The sequence below is a fragment of the Panulirus ornatus genome, chromosome 14, assembly GCF_036320965.1.
Source record: "Panulirus ornatus isolate Po-2019 chromosome 14, ASM3632096v1, whole genome shotgun sequence".
NCBI lineage: Eukaryota > Metazoa > Arthropoda > Malacostraca > Decapoda > Palinuridae > Panulirus > Panulirus ornatus.
Window position 1 is genome coordinate 5,752,759 of NC_092237.1, and position 20,595 is coordinate 5,773,353.

Below are 20,595 nucleotides of genomic sequence, written 5' to 3' on the forward strand. Positions count from 1 at the left end.
AGAGAGGGTCTTTATGAGCCGAGCGCAGTGGTACGACCCTTGGGTTAGGATGACCTGACCTCTGACCTCACTCATAAGTCGCGTCAAAGGCCACCCAAGCCATCGAACCCAAGGGTCGTACCTTCATGCTCAAGGGTCGCACCGTCATACTCAAGGGTCGTACTTTCATGCTCAAGGGTCGCACCATCATACTCAAGGGTCGTACCTTCATGCTCAAGGGTCGTACCGTCATGCTCAAGGGTCGTACCATCGTGCTCAAGGGTCGTACCTTCATGCTCACGGGTCGTACCTTCATGCTCAAGGGTCGTACCATCGTGCTTAGAAATTGTACCGTCGTGGTTGACGTGCCAGACCAGGATTCGTTAGCATGATCTATTAATACCTGTCTAAGACGAGACTCTGCTGGTGTCTCCAATCTGTCATCAACTGTTTAGGTATCTCACACGACGGGTGTTGATGGCACAATTAACCTGTCATCAGCTTGGGTAGGACAGGTGTGTTTTACCCTGGCAGTTTGTACTAATATGATGGGAATTAGGATTGCTTTACTTCTGGTTCTGTGGAGGGAGGACGCCCTCTCCCACCACCCTCATCTGCCCACTACCCAGTGTATATATCCACCACACCTCAGTCTCTCCATTGCTCTCCCCGTCGTCCACCAATTTTCCGGTCTCTCATCGCACTTAATTCACCTCCCATTACTCTCCCCCAGCTGTGAATTATCCCCGAGAGCCCCATTTGTAACATTACAGTGAGGCCCCGTGTTGCATGGGGTGAGGGAGTTGGTGTGGTGTGTGCGTTCGTTGACTGATGTGGTGAAGGTTCCTGTGTCCCGGAGCTTTGCAACATCACCACCTCCACCACCCACAAGTCCTGCTGTGTCTGGGAGCATTTGGTTCATGCACGCATGACTGGTGTTCTGTGCTGGCCTCTTATTCTGTGTGTGTGTGTGTGTGTGGGTGTGTGTGTGTGTGTGTGTGTGTGTGTGTCCAGCCCCCATAGAGAGAGATCCCAGGTATTATTTCCAGTTGACCCAGAATTTCTTTGTTACGTGTCCTGCCACACAGACAAAAACAGTACTGCTTCGTGTGTTTGTTTCTGACTCTGTGCGTGATGTGGTGTGTTATGAATTGTGACTTGCTGGATAACCGTTTTGTAAACAAGACGAAACAAAACAAAAAAAAAAGGTTTGTAACCCTTGAGCACGTTGGTACGAAATTTGAGCGCGACTGCACGGCCTTTGAAGCACGACTGTACGACCTTTCATGCACGATCTTTGATACACGACTGTACGACCATTCAGTATAAAGGCTTGGTCTTACACCCTACCCCCCTTCCTTTTAACGATTAAGATCTTTTCCCAAAATGCCAGACCACCTCATAAAAGTCACCTTACCTTCTTCCTGAAAGGTGGAAACCTTGAGGTAAATGGTGTGTTATCATCGGCATATCTCATAGTTTCTTTTAATGCATTTTCCATCAGGTATTGTTACATTCAGAGCACAGCTTCATGGACCAATTGTTCGTGTTCATCTTTTCAGCCCCCACGTTCAACCCCACGTCGTCATGTGTCGAGTGATTCAGCCCGTGTTTCTGAAGAGCCAAGGATGACAATGAGTGGAAGAATAGTTCTGAAAAGTCACCGACTCATTTAGATTATACTTTACAATTATAAAGACTATTTGAAATGTCTATTTGTAGTAATGTCAATCACGTAAAGCATATATTATTTTATTTAGTTATGCCTGATAGTCATGCTTCAATACCACAAGTAGTATATATATATATATATATATATATATATATATATATATATATATATATATATATATATATATATATACATATATATATATATATGTGTGTGTGTGTGTGTGTCTGTGTATGTATGTGTGTGTGTGTGTGTCTGTGTGCTATAGCGTTGGTAAAAGATGGCTCAAAATCATTAAGTAAATGTCATTATATATATTTAATTGAAAATACTGTTCAAGATACCATCCCTCGCAAGAAAAAACAATCCTTTTGAATGTCAGAAGTTTTAAGATTAAATTCAAGCCTTAACGAATTACCATTACATGAGGTTAGGCTCTTGTGGACGAGAATTCGCGTATTTATTCACGTCTTACGTTTTCTCTAGCCTCTGTAACATGTTCCCTTATTTCTCTTTGCTAGTGTTTTGTTCCTTACGTAATGGAAGTAATCGATTACAGGTTACAGCCAATGGAAGCTGGCGTTGCTGTTGTATTACGTACTTCTATTTGTATTTCCTCAACCTGAGCGTAATGTAAAAATAGCAGATGTAATGAGTTGTGTTTATTTACGTCGTTGGACGAATCCGTACTGGCTGTGATGAAGAAAAAAAAAGTAGAAGAAAAGTATTTTAGTCCAAATGCAGACTGAGAGTTGCCAAGTCCTCCCCTGGGTCTGTTCATGGCTGGCTGGTAATACTGCCTATTGTACCACTCGGTTCGATGATGATGTTTCTTTTTTTTCCTTAGTCAGATCAGCAATATTTGTACCGCCAGTCATATGCCGTTGATAACTGTAATCTATTCTCGTGTAGAACAAAGAGAAATGGCTCATAATTCCCCTGGGAACACGCTGGGAAGAGGATAATATGGAAACAGGTTGTAATGTGAACTACTGCGGACATAAGAAGAATCGAATGCTATGTTAGGCTCCGCTGAAGTTCCTCTTTTTTTTTTTTTCTTTTTAGATCACTGATCCTTAAGGATGAACGAAATGGGATTCAAGGGAATGTTAGGGAGTTACGACCGTGTTAGGAATTTACGAGTGCCTTTGTGTAAGAATCTTTTTTTTTTTTCTTTAAGTGGAAATTACTGTTTTCTGTGAACGTTAACTTCCGAGATGCTGTGAAAGTCGCCAGAAATGCGAAAATAGCGTAATTTGAAAGTACATTTGCGGGTTACTTTGAATCCGATATGATTAATTGATCCATAAGGTAACTGTTGACATTTCTATCTGTAGATTTTCAAATACTAGAAAGGTATGATGAATTTGAACATGTGTAGAACCTTGAGACTCACTTTTGTCCTTTCGTAACTTAATGATTCAGACGTGATAGGAGAAGGATAAACTACGCCTGTGTTTGTTGAAACTTCTTTTTCTTTCCGAAACTTTGAAGTATTTACATGATGTCTGGAGATCGATAGTAGAGGCTAAGTCAGCGAGAGAGGCAAGGTTCATAAGACATGGGAATCATCCTTTTTATGTTCGAGGTTCCAGTCACAAGCAGAATTGCACATCATGGCAAGGCCTCAATTGAAATATGAAATAAAAGGTTGGAAACGAAAAAAATAAGATATGTGATTGAAGAAGTTTTTGGAGGAATGGACACTCTGCCTTTTAAAAAGAGAGCAGAAAAAGATATAAGAAGAGGTGTGATTGAAGAAGTTTTTGGAGGAATGGACACTCTGCCTAAAATTTTAAAAAGAGAGCAGGTCGTAGTTGTTTGGTGAGGCATGAGGTATGAGGCGGTGGTTTGGTGAAAGTTCAAGAGTTCCTTGTGAGTAGGTAATGACCACAGAGGAATCATACGACGAAGTAACTTGATGGGTATCTTGTTGTCTTTGGACGGGGCGCACAAGCGACTAGTTTTCATTAAGAACCCCAAATAACCAAACGCCTCGGCTCGGGGTAAGTGGGTCAACTTTTTTGAGGTCAGAGGTGGGAGAGTTGATAAGTCATAATGCTTTAGATTCTGTCTGGTGTGTACGCACAACGAGAACCACCCCCCAAAAAAAAAAAAAAAAATTGTGAGAGCAGTAGCCCAAACAAGGACGGATCAGTCCTTTGTTATAATCGGAGCAACTGTTCAGAAGAAAAGAATTTACGGCATCTGAACAGGTCCCCCCCCCCCCCCCTCAAGATTCTTTGAGACAAGACCTGATTGTTTACATAAATGCGCGGTTTCCAGAAGAGCCAAAATGTTTTACGACGATGCCAAATATGTCCCGTGTTTTGAGGATCGAAATAGCATATCCACCTGTAATCTTCTGGTTCACTGGAGTTGAGGGTATAGATAGTTTAAATCAGGATGTTTAGTACCGTGCATGCGATGGTGTGGGGAAGGATATTGCAAGCGCTTGAGGTGTCTTGCATGTACATAGTGATGTAAATATAGATGGACATCAGGCAAGGCATAGAGGTGGGATGACGGGTGGGTGGGTGCTTGTGTTTCGTCACTGTCTGTTGTGGACTAGGTTGGCAAGGCGCTAATGGAACGTGCACAGTAAAGTATTCCTTTTTTTTTTCTATCTTATCTTTGTCCATCTTGATAAACCGCTTAAAATATAAATTGGATCGTTTGAAAAAGAATACCATGATAAGTATAGATACTGTAATACAACACAGAATATGAAACTTGAAGAAGAACGTGGATTTCACGATGAAGGATTAGGTTCATATTCACTTTGGATATGTATTTTTTTATTTATTTATTCTGTCTAAAATGCGAATGAATTGTTTTGTAAAAGTTAGCATTGTGAACTGTGGTGGTTCGATTCTGATGTGGTCAGTATGGCAACCCAGAACACTCACGCACCGAGTGATTTCCTCTCTCGTGGTTTTTTTTTTGTCTCCACCACCACATGGCAGTTTTGCTTAAATTCTCCAATGGTAAAGAATTTTTTAGGGGTTCAGGTACTATTTTTTTCCCCCGATATGTACACGAGTGTATTTCACACCACCTGATCCTTGCCGCAAGAACTTTTCCAAACTTTCGAATGTTCTGAGCTAAGCATAAGTTCGCTTCGTGTGCCACGCGTCACGTAGTCTCGACTTTCATATCCACACTAACACCCTAACTGCACTCCACCACCAGCACTTCGTCCGGACGACGTATCCCCCCTCCCTTGGTAGCATGACGGAGCCTGACATAGTAATACTTCTTTCCATCCATCATGACTGTGTCACTGGCAAACAAAAATACAGTTTAGTATATATAATTTTCCTGGTCTTCATTTTTTTCTGGGCATCGGTTGATGGAGACTGCTGTACGCATATTTATTTTTCTTCATTGCTGACACTGTCGTGTGTATAAACCGCAATTCAGTCACACTCACATCCTAGCCACGCTTTCATGGCAATGTATGGTTTACAGAAGTTAGATATAGAGTATCGCTGGTAATGTTACGGCTCGAATGGTCGTGTGTTTTTTGACAAGACTTCTTGTTGTAAGAACACCGAACGAAAGATAAGAAAGATTGTTATATGATGTATATGTACGTGTGTATATATATATATATATATATATATATATATATATATATATATATATATATATATATATATGTCTGTGTATGTATATATATGTATACGTTGAAATGTATAGGTATGTATATGTGTGTGTGTGGACGTGTGTATGTGGGTGGGTTGGGCCATTCTTTCTTGTTTCCTTGCGCTACTTCGCTAACGCGGGAGACAGCGACAAAGTATGATAAATGAAATATAAATGAATAAATGATGGATACATTTGGAGTTACTATATACACTTAGAATATGTTTTTTGAATGCTCACACTGTCCTGGCGATCCTCTCTTAAGTATGCCATCGTGCACGGAAGATTTGGTCTGAGATCGTGGACATGAATTCTTAAGTGTGGCTGACGCAGCGTTTATTCTCGGGGGGGGGGGGGGTCACGGAGGCACCGGCAACAACGGCATGGATATTGTAGGTGTTGATGACAGGGCTTTTCCCATGGCTGCGGTGGAGGGGAGGGCAGTTGGCAGGAGGAGGAGGAGGAGGAGGAGGAGGAGGAACCTCCTGGTTGGCATTTTGCCCCGCGGGCTCACGCGCTAGGTTACCACCGGTCATCACAAAAACGAGTCTGGTTGAGTCGCGCATAGCAGACTTAATGACTGCTTATCTCTCTGCTATGCAGGGGATGGAGGTCGCGTTTATGTTGGCAACTGTGGGAGATTCAAAGCTCACTTCATGAAGAGGAAATGTATTACGTTTGAATCTCGAAATGTGTGATACATGTTAAAAGTGTGATACATTAAATCTCGTTTCATTTTGAGCAGTTCTTAGTTGGACACTTGTGTCAATATGGTGCACATATGTCGCTGTAATGAATTAAATTTACATTATATTTGATGAAGTTTTTAGTAGATTAAATGCAGGAGAATATTATGGGTCAAAATTACTCAAATTAGAAGAAATAAGAAATATATTTTAATGTTTTTGGCCGGGTTTTTCAATGGTTTGTATTTCAGATCAGCACTTATGCATGTAAGGTTAAAAATCCTCACTGGACTGAAGTTCTAATATAATGTTTTGAATCATAAAAGAAGGGTTTTAAATAAGAATACATTATGGAATTTTCATGAATTTTTTATATGGTTTCTATTGTGATTTATCATTTTGAATAGTGTTATCTGTTAGTTTGATATGATTGTACTGGTGTTGCATATTTTCCAATTATAGTCCTTAACATGGGAGAAGGATGTATTAAGATTACATAGTTTTGCCGAAATGAAATTGCGTCCATCGTAAATTTTGACGTGTGCTGGGCACAGCTATATTTACTAGTGAAGGAGCGAGCGGGGTGAGGCAGGTACGTGGAAAAGCCAGACACCAGAAGACCTAGTGTTCCATGAACAGGTTATCCGCTGGGGGGGATGATTAAGAAGGATCCTAAATTCCTAATCACACCAGATGGCGAGTGACAGGTACATGGGAAGGACAGATAAGGGAGGACTTAGGTCTTAAGACGAGGTTATCTGCTGGAGGACAGTAACAGGTATCCTAAATTTCTTTCCTGTATCGATCGAGAGAGGATATTAGCGTAGGAAGCTGGGGCCGTATGCAGAAAACTTCTTAGAATGCTTAAGTATGCTTAACCCCAAAGAATTTTACTTAACTTTAAGAAATTTGCGAAGCATGTTTCTGAAAGCTGCCCTACGCTTAAGTATTTGCTTAGCAGACGACAAATATTTTGACCCAAACTGCGTTTCATACTTCTTAAATCGTATGCTTAAGTTTTGCTAAGCATCGTGCTAAGTACTTTTCTGTGTGGCACTTAAGTCACTTGCTCAGCTAAGCATAAAAATAAGCAGATAAGAATTTTTCTGCATACGGCCCCTGGTGTAGAGAGAATAGTGTGTGTGTGTGTGTGTGTGTGTGTGTGTGTGTGTGTGAAGGTTGAGAGGGGCAATAGTGTTAAGAATCAGGGGCATCTTGAGTGGGGGCAGTGTACCTACCACCTACTTTCCTCTCCCTCTCCCTCACGAGTGACTGGGCCTGAGTACCTTTTGTTTCTCCCTTCATCTCCCAGGAGAGGGCGCGTCAGCTGAGAGACGGTCATTGTTGTCGGCCTGAGTAGCGATGCATTCTGCTTCGATCGCATATCCTCAACACACACCCTCATTTTTGACAGTTGCCTTCTGTATTTACAAGATTTGGTGGGGGGGGGGGGGTGGAGGGCATATTGACGCTTATAGCGTATGAACCATATTGTGTGGGTGTTTATGTATTTTTTAATTATGTTTTTGTTCCTGTCAATTAGATGTAAATAGGTTTAGGCCGCCCGCGGCAACTGTAGTTTATAAAATGACCTTGAAGTGTGATGTGGGCATGACAGACAGCTCATCTCCCCCTCCCCCTTTGGTAATTCGAGCAGGTTCGGTTTGTTTGATCAGGGTAGACTATCGCGGATCCCAAAGGGCGATATTTATGCCTTGGTAACCGTAATTCATGCCTTGGTAACCGTAAGCCATCATCAAGTTGTGTTGATAGATTCGTTGGTTCGACTCTCGTCTTTTGGTGTAGCCTCTACGCGAGAGGTCTCGTGTGCGCTTGTCTGTTCTCCAGTTTAACTCGCCGGGATGAGGTCCTAGTCGATGAGGAAATGTATACCCAATTTCTTAGAACATTCATTTATCTTATTGTTATCAATAAAGGCGACATGACGTTAAATGAAAATAGCAGCACAAAAGGCAGTTAGGGAGGCATCATTTCCGTTTTCTATGAATTTTTTGGAAGAACTGTTCATATTTAATCATTGGCTGACGGTTCTCATTAATACTAAAACTTGTTGTCAAAAGAATTATGAAGTCGTAGAAGTGTAGGAGTGTATAGGATTACCGTCTTAAGAATGAGCAACGGAACGCTGTAATCGCTATATTCTTGGTTTATCATATAACGAACTCTTGATTTCGTTCTCGTGAATATAGTTGAATTAACCTGAATCACTCTCCAGTGTGGGTGAACCACGTAAATGTGGTGTGATGACGCGAACTGGCGTGGGAGATAAGGGCCCTCTGTTATCTCTCTGCCGTGGACGTGATAAGGCGATAAGCTGACCGACGAATGTAGCGAATCAATGATCGCTAATCTGTAGCAGTTTGTTGCTTGTGGGAGAGGTGTAGCGATGCCGCTGCTTGCGACAACAAAGGCCACTTTTTGCATTGATGTGATTAAAAGGGAGGGGGGGAGGATAAACTTCCCAAAGTTAGTTTTGAATCTAATGAATCATTTGATTAGTGTATGGAAACACGTTTATTGATTACAAGTAACCCAATATTTTTATTGATTTTGTTTTTTATTGGTTCCACCCAAGAACAAACGAAGAGAGGACCCCGCATTCGTTCACATAAGTTCTGTATCTGTTGTGTGGAATGCACCAAAATCAGTTCCCCTCCCCCTGTCCACACAACTAGGCCCCCACAGACCCTTCTGTGGTTTCCCCCGGGCGCTTCACATACCGTGGTTCAGTCCGTTGACAGTACGTCGACCCCTGTATACCACATCATTCTAATTCACTCTGTCCCGCGCATGCTTTTTATCTTCCTGCATCTTCAGGCGCCGATCCCGCCGAATCTTTTCCATTTTAAACATACACATCCAATTTGGTCTCCCCTTCTCCATATCGTTTTACATTCTGAAAAAAAAGTCATGTTCCCGCACCTTTTAGTATCCATTTTTTTACTATTTTTTATATGCAGAGAGAGAGAGAGAGAGAGAGAGAGAGAGAGAGAGAGAGAGAGAGAGAGAGAGAGAGAGAGAGAGAGAGCAGGCCTAGATTTTCATTTTGTCTCGTATCTGACACTAAGTTTTGAGTTACCGCGTAATATTTATTTATATCCGTGTGTTCTTTGCGTTTATTAATTTTGCGAAATTCAATTTACCGCCCGACTTGATAATATGTCTTTGAATGATCGTAAAATTCCAATGAGGAAATTATGAACAGATTTTTCACGTCACTACTACAGATTTTTTATTTCTTTGATGGGTTTTAAAAATTTCGTTAGACATAAAATTTATTAAAATAAATGAGGAAATCCATTCCGAAAATTTATCATTCTCTGCCAGGTACTTAGAAACGTTATTATTATTATTATTATTATTATTATTATTATTATTATTATTATTATTATGCAAGGAGACCCAAGGGTAAGTGAAAGTGCCAGGTGTTCCTATTTGCTATTATTATGAGTGTACAGGCAAGAAGGTCTATATTCACGTAGTGTTGGCTGTGAGTCACTGCCTTACGCCCAAAGCCTGGAATGTGGTGGGGAGGCTAAGCGGAAACAGGGTGTTTGAGGTTTCAATTCTGCCACAGCGATGGAGGTGCTTGACGCCTATTATTCCATCTGTGCTTTTTAAGATTTGTTTATATTTCTCTCTCTCTCTCTCTCTCTCTCTCTCTCTCTCTCTCTCTCTCTCTCTCTCTCTCTCTCTCGTCATCACCACCCCCACTCCCCCCCCCCATTCTATTTCCGGGTATATAATGTTACTCTCTCCCCGGCCTCTCACCCTCCCTCCCTCCCTGCCAGTTCGTCTGCAGTGTCCCTCACTTATAGTTTTGAAATCGCCTGCTTTCGTGGGGTTGGATCGTAAATCTAGGATCTCGACACACATCCTTAGTTTTAAGTCAGTCCTGTGTACATGTTCGAAGATGTGACTGATTTGTTCATCCGTGTGTAGTCAGATCCCGCTATGTTCAAATCTAAAACCTCAGTTCGAGGCATTAACTCTGCTCCTTCACGTTGATCTTGCTGCTCTGTTGGAGTTTAGCGGATCATCAGGTCTCAAAGAGGTGGAGCCATATTGTTTGTTTATAGATGCTCATACATGCGCTAGATTCTGTTTTTAGATTTTCTTTTAGGTTTTTATCAGAATCTGATCTGATCTGATGTCATATAATTGTAATTCTTTCGTCTATATTGGAGATGGAGTGTCATCGTACATACGCGTGTCGTATATTCTTGATGTTTAATTGCTAGCTTTAGTCTCCGTTCAAAGTAATCTTATAATCAGATGGTTTTAATTAATCGTACCATTCATTTATATATATATATTTTTTTTTTTTTTTTTTTTTTATACTTTGTCGCTGTCTCCCGCGTTTGCGAGGTAGCGCAAGGAAACAGACGAAAGAAATGGCCCAACCCCCCCCCCATACACATGTACATACACATATATATATATATATATATATATATATATATATATATATATATATATATATATATATAGGCCAAGATTTCTTGAATTGTTGTTTAGAATTAGTCTCATTTCTATAGAATATTTAGGACTGGGATATCCATGGGGGTGTATTATATACAGTTTATTCCGGGATGTAAGACTTTTCGCTTTCGTGCTTTTGCCCAAGAAGGATTTTTGTTTGTTGCTTTTGAATCACTTGTCGTTGTTGTTGTTCTCTGTCGTCAGGTGTAAACAAATAGAAGAACCAAAGGACGAAACAAAAGGAAAATGGATGACCGGAAGATTTTTAAAAGATTAGAAAATGGGAGATACATGGTGGTGTTGTTATTTGTTGATGGTAGTGTAGATAACCCAGTTTAAGGGTTCATTACACGTAGGGCTTCTAAGGTGACACAGGAGGGCCATTAAGGTCCTTAAAGACGAGGCAGCTGACGAGCCTTGACCCTGGTTAAAGTAGTTGACTAGAATATGGCGTCACGTGTATGTACAGCGCGGTGTCACAGGGTGACGGGGGTCGCTCTGTGTGTGTGTGTGTGTGTGTGTGTGTGTGTGTGTTGGGTGCCTGGGGGGGGGGGCGGCGTCAGCTAGGCACCACGCCATGACTCATGTCACAAAGGGGCGCGGGGGGTGCTAGTGTGACGAGGGTGGAGGAGGTGGGGATAGGGGGGTGCTCTCTCTCTCTCTCTCTCTCTCTCTCTCTCTCTCTCTCTCTCTCTCTCTCCAGGTGGGTTAGGGTGTGTGTGTTTGTGTGCGTGTCCCGGGATTTGTATGTTCATGTGTGTGAGTATATATATATATATATTAGATAGGTAGATAAATAGACATGAAATCGCTGCGCTACAACCAGTCGTAGGGAAATGATGGACGCCTGGGGAGTGAGAAGCTCCCAACGAATTTGTACTCCTTTTCGTCCATTGACGCTGACATATACTGGTCTGAGGACATTTCTCACTGGGTGTTGAAGTTCGTCTCTGATCAGCTATGAGGAAAGCACAATGTACGTTGATAATGTACAGTATCATCCCCATGTGTCGGTGGGACAGAATTCGCTATACCACACCGTCTTCTGCTTGGCCGCAAAACGCGATTGTGAATATTCGTTTAAACACCTCCCGTATATTTAAAGTGAGGTAGATGGCGTTTTGCGCATATCTAAAAGAACTTCTTCACCTCTCGAGATCTGTATTAATGTAAGGACGTGTTAGGTAAGAGCGTGGCTATATAAAGTCTCGTGTTCTGTTTCCGTGGAAGTTTAGGAGACGTGAACAAACCACACATGGCTTCCAGGTTGTTTCAGACGTGGTGGGGAAATTTTGTGTCCCCGTGTGTCATTTCATGACACCATTACTAAACAGACTGTGCTCATAAAAAAAGGTCATGAATGAGTGCGGTCACGCATGTGAGGTGTGTGTGAGCGGCAGAGGAGGGTTTTAGAACAGTGACGATGAGGGAGACGAGAGAGAATTGATGAAGTGAGTAAAGGAATAGGATATTTGATGCTTTGTTATGCTATGTTGATGTGTGTCCTTTTGTTACGCTGTGTTGATGGTGATGATGATGTCCATCCTTGCCAGGCTTTGTTTACAGTTTGCGACCTCTCTGCGCTGTTACCAAGGCCTGACTATCAACACACACACACACACACACAACCAACACCACCCACAACCAACACCACCTACAACCAACACCACCCACAACCAACACCACCCACAACCAACACCATCTACAACCAACACCACCCACAACCAACACCACCCACAACCAGCACCACCCACAACCAACACCACCCACAACCAGCACCACCCACAACCAGCACCACCCACAACCAGCACCACCCACAACCAACACCACCCACAACCAGCACCACCCACAACCAACACCACCCACAACCAACACCACCCACAACCAACACCACCTACAACCAACACCATCTACAACCAACACCACCTACAACCAACACCACCTACAACCAGCACCACCCACAACCAACACCACCCACAACCAGCACCACCCACAACCAACACCACCCACAACCAGCACCACCCACAACCAGCACCACCCACAACCAACACCACCCACAACCAGCACCACCCACAACCAACACCACCCACAACCAACACCACAACCAACACCACCCACAACCAACACCACCCACAACCAACACCACCTACAACCAACACCACCCACAACCAACACCACCCACAACCAACACCACCTACAACCAACACCACCCACAACCAACACCACCTACAACCAACACCACCCACAACCAACACCACCCACAACCAACACCACCTACAACCAACACCACCTACAACCAACACCACCCACAACCAACACCACCCACAACCAACACCACCTACAACCAACACCACCTACAACCAACACCACCCACAACCAACACCACCCACAACCAACACCACCTACAACCAACACCACAACCAACACCACCCACAACCAACACCACCCACAACCAACACCACCCACAACCAACACCACAACCAACACCACCCACAACCAACACCACCCACAACCAACACCACCCACAACCAACACCACAACCAACACCACCCACAACCAACACCACCCACAACCAACACCACCTTCAACCAACACCACCCACAACCAACACCACCCACAACCAACACCACAACCAACACCACCCACAACCAACACCACAACCAACACCACCCACAACCAACACCACCCACAACCAACACCACCTACAACCAACACCACCCACAACCAACACCACCTACAACCAACACCACCTACAACCAACACCACCCACAACCAACACCACCTACAACCAACACCATCTACAACCAGCACCACCTACAACCAACACCACCCACAACCAACACCACCTACAACCAACACCACCTACAACCAACACCACCCACAACCAGCACCACCCACAACCAACACCACCTACAACCAACACCACCCACAACCAGCACCACCCACAACCAACACCACCCACAACCAACACCACCTACAACCAACACCACCCACAACCAACACCACCCACAACCAACACCACCTACAACCAACACCACCCACAACCAACACCACCCACAACCAACACCACCCACAACCAGCACCACCCACAACCAACACCACCCACAACCAACACCACCCACAACCAACACCACCTACAACCAACACCACCCACAACCAACACCACCCACAACCAACACCACCTACAACCAACACCACCTACAACCAGCACCACCTACAACCAGCACCACCTACAACCAACACAGGAGAAGCAGAAGTGGCCAGAGGGTGGGCGTGCCCGAGGTGAGGCGAGACTTAAAGAGAATGTTGCAGGAGGAGCTGTCTGGCCACGCTGGCCACCTCCCTCCCTTCCCCTCCCCTGGAGTGGCCAAGTCCCTCCCTCCCTCCCCAGGAGTGGCCAATCCCCGCCCGTCTCGAGGGGCCTGGCTCTACCCCCGGCCCACCCAGGGGTGTATAATGTCACGCAGGTCGCCTGGGGTGGGCGTGTGTGTGCGCTCCCCGCGCCTCCCTTCCACGCCACCTGCTGCCTTCTGACGTTGCAAAAGGTGCATCGCCTCCCTACGTGGTGACGTCACGCTCTAGCTGCTGGTTATTGACGTCACCGAGGCCGAGCAGGTTGATGACGTCACTGGTGTGATAGGCTGTCTTTTCATTATGGGGAGAGTTTATATATATATATATATATATATATATATATATATATATATATATATATATATATATATATATATATATATACTACGTCTTTGACATATGAGCAAGAATACTCCTTAGCCTGAGGCAGGAAACTCAGAAGGGAGATGAACAGCTGGGGTGAACTGTGGGTCGCCTATTTCCCCCCTCCCCTCCCCACTTTTGTCGATCCCGTGCATGAGTCATGGTCAGTAACGCTAGCCACCACACCACGGAAATCCCCCAAACACTGTAAGCTTACCGGATCGTCTATCCATTAGATGACGTCGCATTTGGAAAAGAAAAAAAGGAATTTGTGTCTCTGAAATACAGCTGAAGCACGGACACAAAATTGTAAGACATTTAAATCGTAGTTTATTTTATCGCAGGCGTCAGCACTAAGAGATCATATCGCTGGTGTCAGCGGTAAGAGATCGTATCGCAGGCGTCAGCACTAAGACATCGTATCGCTGGCGTCAGCACTAAGACATCGTATCGCTGGCGTCAGCACTAAGAGATCGTATCGCAGGCGTCAGCACTAAGAGATCGTATCGCAGGCGTCAGCACTAAGAGATCGTATCGCTGGCGTCAGCAGTGAGAGATCGCCGTCTCCCGTTTTCTTCTTCGTCCGTCTGTCCGTTCCTCTCCTTCGTTCGAAGTCGTGCGTCAAGATGTAAACATAACCTTGATGTATATACCATCCTGTAAAGTTTGGATTGTTATGAGATCTACAACTCTTATTATGGAGTAGGTTGTAGTTATGAGGCCATTTACAATACGTCTTAACCCGGACTTTTAACCTGGCTCGTAAGTTAAAAAAAAAATTTATTCCCTTTTCTTCTTTTGGATGTTAATACAGCTGTTTTTTTTCCCACCCCCAAGCTTCTTAAGAACTGAAACAGCATACAACCCATAACTCTAGTCATGTATATATATATATATATATATATATATATATATATATATATATATATATATATATATATATCCTCCTATATATTCTCCTGCTGCACATTAAAAGGTTTAGACTGGAATTTAAAGTGGCTCACAACTTGAAGAAAATTCCACCTTTGGTCCTTGCAAGTTATGCAGATATTCTCCTTTTTTGACATTTTTTACCTTAGAAAATATTTCCTTATTCATTTTTTTTTTTTTACAATTGTAGTAACTTCTACACTGCGGGCTCGTTTGGAACACCATTGTTCCCTAGTTGGTAGTTAGACTTCGTAGGCAAGTTCCTTCGCCTGTTATAAGCCGTCCAATAATAATATATATATATATATATATATATATATATATATATATATATATATATATATATATATATATATATATATATTGGTGCGTCTTAGCGTCCTCGCTACGTGCGGGTGTAAACACAAAGCTAAGCGCTCGCTGCGTCCGGGTGTAAACACAAAGCTAAGCGCTCGCTACGTCCGGGTGTAAACACAAAGCTAAGCGCTCGCTACGTCCGGGTGTAAACAGATACTGTAGTCGTCTGCTGGTTCCCTGCTCTCGTCATGGGTGAGGCAGCAGCAGCAGCAGCAGCTGAGCAAACAACCTCATACGTACTGGTCGGTGCTGTAGTTAGATACTCGTTGTCTGCCTAAATACACGCCGGGTGTCTGCAGGACTAGTTAGGTTGGTACCCGCAGATACTGGCAGATATCTGAGATACCAGTGGGGTATGTAGAGATATTAGTATCTGCCACATTAATTGTTACTTATATAGACACAGTTGTACCTGTGTGATACTGGTTGGTACCTAAGAGAGATGTCTACGGTACTATTTCCCAGCCAGATGGGCATATCTACATATTATGCTCGTTAGATATGAGTAAGATACGTGTACGAGTCGTCTAATAGCTACCTGTATCTCTGTGCCTGGTATTAATGGCTTCCTGTATCTCTGTGCCTGGTATTAATGGCTTCCTGTATCTCTGTGCTTGGTATTAATAGCTACCTGTATCTCTGTGCCTGGTATTAATAGCTACCTGTATCTCTGTGCCTGGTATTAATAGCGACCTGTATCTCTGTGCCTGGTATTAATGGCTTTCTGTATCTCTGTGCCTGGTATTAATGGCTTCCTGTATCTCTGTGCCTGGTATTAATGGCTTCCTGTATCTCTGTGCCTGGTATTAATGGCTTCCTGTATCTCTGTGCTTGGTATTAATAGCTACCTGTATCTCTGTGCCTGGTATTAATAGCTACCTGTATCTCTGTGCCTGGTATTAATAGCGACCTGTATCTCTGTGCCTGGTATTAATAGCTTCCTGTATCTCTGTGCCTGGTATTAATAGCTACCTGTATCTCTGTGCCTGGTATTAATAGCGACCTGTATCTCTGTGCCTGGTATTGATAGCGACCTGTATGTCTGTGTCTGTATTAATAGCTACCTGTATTTCTGCGTCTGGTCTGTAGTGCGGTGGATGATGAAGACGTATTATAATTATGAAAGGTCCTTCGTGCGCTGGTCTGAGCAGTCAGTAGGGCAGGCATAACAACGGGAGGAGGAGGAGTACAGACCACAGCGCATCATTGGGTGCTTTCGACTCTGTGCTTGTGGGAAGATGTCCGACATTTTGTAGGGCATGTGCGTGTTGGATGCGGCACAAGCATAAAATGGAAGATAAAAAAAAAAGGAGGAGGATTTGCGATCTCGGCTGTGGTTACGTCGCCGATCGTATTCTTTTGAGCTACGTTTCCGACCATCATCGTTCCTTCTAACCCCCCCCCCCTTCCCCCCAGCTTCTCTTCCTCCCCTCGCCCCACAGTCCGTGAGCCTCCCCCTGCGCCCACCACCGGTGTCCGCCGCCACCACAGCTACGCCAGCTGAGCAGTTGTGACGTGACACACAGCAGCACAGCAGCAGCTGTCATGGTCACCTCGCGCCCTTCATTTGTCTGTCTGTATCTATAGATAATCGTGTATATATATAGATAATTGTGGGGAGTAGCCAGGCCCTCCAGTAAACAAATATGGCCCATGTCAAATGTTTCTCTCTCTCTCTCTCTCTCTCTCTCTCTCTCTCTCTCTCTCTCTCTCTCTCTCTCTCTCTCTCTCCTGTAAGAGTCGTCCCCCCACGAGACAGAAATAGGAGTTTCGTCTATTTTGGATCAAGCTGGTGGTTCATAGCCAGCCATACTCGCGTTTTCCGGGTGGTTTTTAAAAAGCCGGGCGAACACAGGGGGAGGGAGCGGTTTGTGTGTGTGTGTGTGTGTGTCGAGGACGAGCGAAGAAGGATGGCCAGACGGGGGTCGAGGTGGGGGGGGGGCGGCCTCGTGGCCTCGCCTGGTGGTGTATGAGAGAGAGAGAGAGAGAGAGAGAGAGAGAGAGAGAGAGAGAGAGAGAGACTCTGGCTTTTTGAGGGGGCGGGCGGCGGGAGGGTGTGGAGTTTGTAGAACGGACTGGCGTGTTGTTTGATGTAGTTGGGCTGCTGTTTAATGCACAGTCAGCCAGCTGCCCGCACGGAACACAGCCAGCAGCAGCAGCAGCAACGGTGAGGGACTTAACGTAGTCGGACTCCTTTATAATGACTCCCGGCCTGCAGCGATCATGTGAGAGTGAAGGGGGGGCTTTCAGAGCCTCCAAGTGAGAGTTATGTGCCTTTTAGAGCCCCAGGTGAGAGTTATGAGCCTTTGAAAGCCCCGCTGTGAGAGTTATGAGCCTTTTCAGAGCCCCAAGTGAGTTATAAGCCATTTAGAGCCCCCACGTGAGTGTAGTGAGCCTTTTAGAGCCACAAGTGAGCGTTATCAACAGGATCCTGTGTGTGTGTGGGGAGGTGTCTTGGGGAAGACCTTGTGATAATGCCAGAGCCTTGTGGAAAGAGTGATGTCAGCGCTCACGTGAGCCCCTGTGAGTATATAGCCAGAGTGTCAGAGGGCTCACTCGTGAGGGTAGAGTGATCACTGAGCGTGGGGACCGATGAATATGACATGAGGAGTCCCCAGGTGATCATGGGGACCTGACATGAGTTCCCTCTCGTTAGCTCGGGGATTTGCCATTAGTTTCCATGCCCTCCGGTGTGTGTGTGTGTGTGTGTGTGTGTGTGTGTTGGGAGAGGGGTGCATATTGGCTTTTCTGTCTATATAAGTACCTAACTTTTACCACTGTTTTGGTGCGAGTATATTGGTATGACGTGCAGATATGGGTGTCCACAACTACTGGGTTTTGTGTGTAATTGCCTGTTTGTACTCTGCGGTGAGGGAGATATATACACTCGTGTGTGCACCTGTGTGTGTGTGTGTGTGTGTGTGTGTGTGTTCGTGTATCGGTTTGGCACCACTGTATCATGGGTGTTGGCACCAAAAGTGTTGTTTGGCACTACCTGTTCGTGTTGTTGGCACCGGAGTTGTAGTCGGTAGGAAAATTGTCCGGCAGCGATCAAGGACACAGGTGAGGGTGTATATCTGTGTGTGTCGCGGCGCGGTCGACTTGCATGCCTTCAAGCACCAAGGCTTACAGTACCTGTGCCTTGAGGGACGGTGTGTGTCGAAGGCTGGACGAAGAAGGTTCCGGCCTCTGCCTCCTCCTCCTCCTCCTGCTGTGTTGGTGACAAGGTGGGCTAGCAGTATAGGACCGACGTGTGTAGGTGTAATACATCGGGTACACGACACTTCTACTCCATAACCGTCTCTTGTTGTCATGGCAAAGTGTACGACTGTGTGTACTTCCAGAACTTAATCTTAAATTGACTAAAATACTATCCAAAAGGTGGCTGAGGCCGTGGAAATGTTTCTGCCTGCGAGCATTCGAAGCATTTCATCGTTCGACTGGTTGAGAAATTAGACAAAAAAATAAACACTAAACATTTGGGAGGAAAGCATCTTCGTAGCGTATGTGATCTGCCAGGCCGTGCAGGGTACGCTGGCATCATACGGCGCCTGAGATCTGGGTCTCCACGGTGGATGTTGAGGTGATGTGGAGATGGTGGCTGCAGGAGAGAGAGAGAGAGAGAGAGAGAGAGAGAGAGAGAGAGAGAGAGAGAGAGAGAGAGAGAGAGTCAGAGTCATGAGTGGGCAAGGGCTGTGTAGCTCTTGGGGAAAGGAGGCGCTGGTGGAAAGCAAGAAGGAAGGATTTTACGAAGGAGGAGGAGGAGGAGTTAGAAAGCCGCTTGGGGCCCATTGGAAGGAAACGAGTGTTGGTAACAACTTCATGATTCAGGCCGGGATGGGGGAAAAGAGGGAGAGATGCTTGTAGAGTTGAGCCTGGGTGGGACACACGAAGGTATATAGGAGAGGAAGGGGGTATATACAGGACCATGTCGGTCGTGTAGGACCACCATCCTGAGGACGGAAGGAGAGCTCGCAATCGCACTATAACCGTGAGTTCAGCCGGGGAACCGGACCAAGCCAGAGAGGGTACTTGTGGCGCTGACTTGTGGAGTGGAAAGAAAGCTGTGTGTGTGTGTGTGTGTGTGTGTGTGTGTGTGTAGTGAAAGCTGCTGTTGATTGATGCTCCTAGCAACCGGGAGGTATAGCTGGACTCAGTGCATCCCACTAGGAGACGGAAGCCTGGCTCTGCAAACGACAGATCCGGGTACTTGGCTTTTGCCATTTCCCGCGTTAGCGTGGTAGCGCCAGGAGCCTCCGGAAGGAAGGCCGCATTCGTTCGTTCACATCCACCATGTACCTGTCATGTGTAAAGCACAAGAGAGACCACCGCTCCGCTGGCCACAACCAGCCCTCACGGACCTTTCCATGTGCCCTGGCTCAGTCCGCGGACAGTATGTGTCGCCCACCAAGTCGAGCATGAAAAATCGGTGACAACGTAGATTCAAATTGGGTTTTGCCATCCCAGTTCGCCTCGCTCTGTTCGTCGCCTAAGATTAAATCAGTGGCACACAGCAGAGCAGGTTTGAGCTGACGAGGGAAAGGAGACTGGGACGTGGTGCCTGAACCTTACAGACGGACCCCGGCTGGATTTTCCATGGCGGATGTGTTCTGTCAAGTACGTGGAGACGTTCAACTGAAAGAAAAATGGACGACTTTCTTGAAGGCCTTTTTCACGATTATTGCCCGACTTGACCTTAATTAAACTGGGCCCTTGAGAACGACGATACAGCAGCCCTAGTGTGTGTGTGATGGCTTGATCCTCAGCCTTGACCCTTGAAGGTGCTCCCGGCAGAACTCGAAGGTCGTCCCGTCGTGCTCGAGGAGACTGTGTCTTCATGCTCAAGATACACACACACCATTTGTTTCCGGAGCTGGTGTGTGTGTGTGTGTGTGTGTGTGTGTGTGTGTGTGTGTGTGTGTGTTTTCGGCAGATCATTCCAAGAAAAATGAGTTGGACGACAGTGAGAGAGAGAGAGAGAGAGAGAGAGAGAGAGAGAGAGAGAGAGAGAGAGAGAGAGAGAGAGGATGTTTTTTTTTCCCCATCCGTAATAGACTTTGTGACCAGACACGGGGTAGGTGAGGGAGGAGAGGAGAGTTGGTG

The 20,595-nt window shown here is 45.2% G+C and overlaps 1 protein-coding gene across 2 annotated transcripts in view; it reads left to right on the forward strand.

Annotated features, from left to right (window-relative positions):
- LOC139753226 (uncharacterized) overlaps positions 1 to 20,595 on the forward strand; it is an 84,323-nt gene that overhangs the window by 37,530 nt on the left and 26,198 nt on the right. Inside the window, exon 1 of one of the 2 annotated variants that reach the window (XM_071669449.1) lies at positions 18,626 to 18,719. The exons of the other annotated variant lie outside the window; for it this stretch is intronic. The gene's annotated coding sequence lies outside the window, so the exon portion shown is untranslated. Of the gene's footprint in view, positions 1 to 18,625; positions 18,720 to 20,595 lie in introns of those variants that run through there. 2 annotated transcript variants of the gene reach the window in all.